The sequence below is a fragment of the Schistocerca cancellata genome, chromosome 3 (genome assembly GCF_023864275.1).
Source record: "Schistocerca cancellata isolate TAMUIC-IGC-003103 chromosome 3, iqSchCanc2.1, whole genome shotgun sequence".
Taxonomy (NCBI): Eukaryota; Metazoa; Arthropoda; class Insecta; order Orthoptera; family Acrididae; genus Schistocerca; species Schistocerca cancellata.
In genome coordinates, this window is record NC_064628.1 from 643,584,777 (window position 1) to 643,590,776 (window position 6,000).

Consider the following 6,000-nt stretch of genomic DNA (forward strand, 5'->3'; position numbering starts at 1 on the left):
CACACTCTATTCCACTCCGTAATTGAAAACGGAAACCACGTGTGTACGTGTAACTCACCCCTCATGGTAATGTACATGTGCGTCAGTGAAAAAGACCAATAAAAAGGTGTTAGCATGTGGACGTAATGTGCTGTTCCAGTCTCTTCTGTACCTAAGGTCCATTACCGTTGCCTTTGGATCCCTACGTAATTCGGTGCTCTCCGATACACACGATCGAACAGCGGAGGAGTGGTACTCAAGCGTCAACTTCAGGTTACAATATCTCCGGATGGAATTAACATTTTACAATGCAACAAACGGCACTGATTACGTATTTGTTTATATGTTCAGATGTGCTAACAAAACTAACGTGGTTCCGTTTTAAAAAAACGTAGGTTTGAGTTAAAAAACATACTTCCGTGCATTTTTGTATGGTTTGTATTAAACAATTACACTAGCCCCTCTCCTCACGTTCGGTCTGTGGAATCGGTTCGTCAGTATTTGATGTGGTTTACGAAATATATCCACCGGTAACATTAGGTGACTCACCATACATAGGGTGTTCAGAAAATGTGTGAAATGCTTGTAGGGATGTTACAGGGCAGGTTGTACTGAGACATAAATGTTAAGAAATAAATTCGATACGTTGCACCGTTTCCGAGTTATTTAGCATTGAAGTTAGCCAATCAGATCGTCGCGCGCGTAAATTCAAGTTTCAGCTAACGAGACAAAGCACTCGTTGGGCAACACCGCCCCTGGCAGGCCGCTTGAATGCGAGCGCGCGACGCCCCGATTGGCTAAATTCTATGCTAAATAACTCGGAAACGGAGCAAAGTATCGAATTTCTTTCTTAACATTTATGTCTCATATACGTTTTTCATATTAGGTGCGTTGTGCTGCCACCTACTGCCAAGTACTCCATATCAGCGCCCTCAGTAGTCATCGTGAGAGAACAGAATGGGCGTAGTCAGGTGACTGGGTGTCACTTGTGTCATACGTCTGTAAGCGAGATTTCCAAATTCATAAACATCCCTAGGTACACTGTTTCCGATGTGATAGTGAAGTGCAAACGTGAAGAAACACGTACAGCACGAAAGCGTACAGGCCGACCTCGTCTGTTGACTGACATCTATCCAGACCAACACACAGGAATTCCAAACTGCATCAGGATCCACTGTAAGTACTATCACAGTTAGGCGGGAGGTGAGAAAACTTGGATTTCATGGTCGAGCGGCTGCTCGTGAGCCATACATCACGCCGGTAAATGACAAACGGTTCCTCGCTTGGCGTAAGGAGCGTAAACATTGGACAACTGAACCGTGGAAAAACGTTGTGTGGAGTGACGAATCACGGTACACAATGTGGCGATCCAGTGGCAGGGTGTGGGTATGGCGAAAGCCCAGTGCACGTCATCTGCCAGTGTGTTTAGTGACAACAGTAAAATTCGGAGGTGGTGGTGTTATGGTGTGGTCATGTTTTTCATGGAGGGGGCTTGCACCCCTTGTTGTTTTGCGTGGCACTATCACAGCACTGGCGTACATTGATGTTTTCAGTACCTTCTTGCTTCCCACTGTCGAAGACCAATTCGGGGATGGCGATTGCATCTTTCAACACGATCGAGCACCTGTTCATAAAGGACGGCTTGTAACGGAGTGGTTATACGACCATAACATCCCTGTAATGGACTGACCTGTACAGAGTCCTGATCTGAATCCTGTACAACGTCTCTGGGATGTTTTGGAACGCCGACTTGGTGCCACGTCTCACCGACCATCATCGGTACCTCTCCTCAGTGCAGCACTGCGTGAAGAATGGGCTGCCATTCCCCTAGAAACCTTGCAGTACCAGATTGAAAGTATGCCTGCGAGAATGGAAGCTGTCTTTAATGTTACGTGTGGGCCAACACCAGACTGAATTACCGATGGAGGGTGCCACGAACTTGTAAGTCATTTTCGGCCAGGTGTTCGGTTACTTTTGATCACGTAATGTATAACACTAGAAGGGCTTTTTTCTACGTCTTACGCGTTATAGAATTTTCATTAGCGTTGGAAATGACATAACTATTGTGTGAGCTGCGATCTGTAGCATCTCATTAGAGAAGATCAATTTGAGCGAGAGAGAATTACGGTGAATTCTTTGGTGGGACCCTGTCTGTTAGTAAAAGTCAAGTTGAAACGGTTGGTGTTATTGTGGATTTAACCTAAGTAGACACTGGGGGAATCGAACATTCAGTAGGTTCTCATAAAGGACTATTCGCCGCTTACAGAATTACAGCTGTACAAGAGATAATCGCTACGTCTTTTTATTTTTTTTATTTTTTTTTTTTTTTTTTTTTTTTTTTTTTTTTTTTGCTCAGGTTAACAAAGATTTGAAATTCAGGAAATATACAGGGATACAGGTGAGGGTGTTCTACGTTGATAAGGTAGCTAAGAACACATGATGTCTCCTGGCCGCTGTTTTAGTGTAGTGACTTTTTTTAGTGTCAAATGAAGGAATGCGCACTAGAACCGCAATAATCTATTTCCGGTATTTTCTACTGTTTTGTTGTTATTAGACTCGAGATTGTGTTTTGTGCATCGTTCTTAAATGTTACGAGTTCTACATATGTAAGTATTGTATAGCACATTATAGTTATTTGGACGATTTCTATTAATTCTTCAGAGTTTCATAGTGATTAAAATTCTATTAGAATATATTATGTGAATCTCTTCTTGCCTGACGCACAATGTAGCGGTCACCTGCTGCTCTATTTCACTGTGGTCGACCACCTTCTCTCTCTCGCACAGCAAAGCCTGTAGTTTGTAACGCTCCCCACGCATGTAAAATAATGTTATGAACAATGCCGAGGTCTTAAACTACTCTGGTCCTTCTCCCAGAAGATTCTTCCTATCTGAAATCATCCGAAAGTTGTCTCCAATCCGTGTCGTAATGAAGGACACCGCCACTCTATTGTCCACTGATAGGCACACACTGTTTTTTCTGGTTCCTTTAACTGCCTCGTGTTACGGGGCCAGACACCTTTGGCTCAACAGCCACTCTGACCTCAATATGTAACGACCAGCTTTCTTTGCACGACTAGGAGACCTCTGGAAACATGATCCCGCCCTTCCATTCATTCCCCCCGAACTGTTAATACGTTATTTTACTTTATCTATTTCTTCTTAGGTTTGCAGAGCAGTGTATTTAGAGGCATTATTTCTGAACTAGGAGACTATAATGATTATACGCTAAAAGCAAATGAACTGTTTGTGGCTGATGAAATGGGAGCATGCCTGGACAAGCTGAACGGGTACCTCCTGAATTCCGTTAGCGTATGCAACCTGTTTATCAGCCCCGTGGTGCTGGTAGTTGCCACGCGTATCAGCTCAAGTTTCACTCTGTCCATCTAATTAATTGCACAGTACGAAATGGAATGTTCCGTTTCACGTGTACAAATGCTGCACTTCTTGAACGTCGTTTAATAAACTGTTCTTGATACAGATACCTATCGTCTTTCAGCCTGCAAAGGCTGCAATCGTGTATTTCCTGGGTGCTAACAGCATCGTTAGTTAAAGGTAAATTATTTCAGCACAGAACCAGATAGAAGCAACGCAGAAGTAGGTCTAACAACGAAGAAGAAACCAGATATGCCAGTTGTAACACACTCTTTTAACCCGGTTCTAGCTAAAAATGTTCGTCTCACGCACTTGTAAATTACGAGTCTGTATTAGGTTCAATGAAATGCTTGAAGTGTATACGTATCTCGTTGGTTTCGACGATTTTTCTCCAAAGACTCCATGATTATTGAGGTGCATAATATTAATTGCTTCACTGCAGAAGTGCCAGGAGTCAATGTGAAAAGTCGATGATATTAAAAATTTACACCAACACATAGTTTGCTTTTTATGTTAATTATATTGCTCCACAACATTGGTACAATGTACGGCACAAAGAAACTGATTTTACAGGCTATGTACCCGAGCCAACTGAAAACAATTGCCACTCACGAGCTCTTAGGTTCACTGCTTATGTAGTTTCTTCACGATATAAGTTCTTTGAGGGTACTGTTCAACAAAGTCACATTAATTGAGTTACAATCATAATCGGTTGTTTCATAGGAAATTACAGTTACATTTTGAAGATAATAAATGACTGATTACATAAAATGTGATTTCTAAAATTGCTTTTCAATGTAGTATCGATATTCTGCTTAAGAAATGCAACCAACAGTACTTGATACAAAAAAATTAATATCGCGTTAATTATAAAAGGAACTTTGATGCTAAGAAATTCTGGAGCACTTTACATAATGCGGAAATAGATTTTGAGGTTCAAACTTCACGTAATAAGCTCGTTTTGAACAAACGATCGAAATAATAGTTTTTCATAACCGAAAGTTCCAGAAATCGTAATTACAGACTTAATTATAATGAATCTGATCTGAATCTTCATAGAAACATAATCTCTATAGACTGAACGTAACTATCGGTGCATCAGTTAGCCTGAAATCTACCCACAACATTCTAACATTCTGCGTGGTGTCTGTCTGTTCTATATCTTGCCTCCCTACCACTTACGCGCAACGACGCTCTGAGCGTGTTTTTTTCGGGAATTGACTAGTTTGAACCTGGGACCTGTTGCTGGTAAGGAGACGCCAGACTACACTTGACATGTAGAATTCAGAAGAGTTCAGTGAGACTAGCGATGATATAACCAAATGCTTAATGATTTCAGCGTCAGCTCCACTGCACTCCCTGTAAAAGAATCTTAATACTAACTAAATTTAGTGGAAGGGGTTCAAGTCTTTCCAATTTTTAGTTAGCTGGTAAAATAACGTCGAAAAAGCAGTTAAGTTTACCTTTGGAAATTTTATTTTACTCACAAAACATTGTTTGTAAATTGCACTATTGATAAAAGGAAATGTTTTAATACAGGATGGTAAAAACCAACTGCGTTCAACAAAAATGTGAACTAATATTCCCTTAATGGGTTTCCAAGTTCTATAATGGATCGAAGGATGACCTATGCCATATCACATCTATAATCTAGGTTTAAATTAAGTTTCACAAAAGAGAAAACTATCAAAAAATTATCTGTAATTACTTATCTAACTTGTCGTAAATTACAGTGGCTGATGTGGCTTCTCAATAACTATATAACAGAAAAATCACCGCGTTTCAGATTTTTATGTGAACACCATGAGCTTTAATTGGGGCAATTGACGATCGACACTAGTATTACGCAAAAAGGGGGTGTAACAGATGAGACTTCTGCAGTTCTGAGTGAAGCTTTATGCGCTGTTACGCGGCATCGCGTGCGTTCATTACCTTGTCGGTGTTCGTCAGGGGGCGGCAGGCAGCACAGCTCCGCTCACCTCGCCGTCTCGGAAGCAACTCTCCACTAACTTCTCCTTACTACAATTTACCGAAGTTGGTTTAAAAAAACTATCTGGCTGTGTTTTCATCTGACCAATCAGGGTCTCAATGTTAACCTTAAGCTCCGCCTACAAAAATTCTGTCTATCCAATGAGAAACATTATACTTTTCGTGGTGGGGCAATGTTTTTTAAAGTTTGCACTGTAACAGAGACGCGAAAAAGTCTCACGCTAAAACTTGCGGGTGGTGTGGCCCTTTTTGTGTTATCGTAAGATCTATACTGTTCTTCTGGAGGGCTCTAGCTTTTTAACATGGGCTGGGGGTGGTCCTAGCGGTTAGCTGGCGACGTGAGTGTCCGTCCGTCCCTTATCGTAGGGCCTTCTAGCTTAACACGGTTCTGCTCTCGGCTTCTGTTCTCGTTTCTCCCCTCGGAACTGCGTCTGTCTCACGGTGGGAAGGTATGACATGCATTTAGGCATTCTTGTGTTAGTCTGTGGTATTCCATTTGCTCACTCGTTACTCGTATTACTTTGGTTAATTTAATGTCACGATTTATTCGGAGCTATGTGACATACTACTGGATTTGCTTATCATCTCAGGGTTTTCATGGAAGGTGTTGGATTTGCTTGACACCTTACAACATTAAATTTCACGATTTATGAAATAG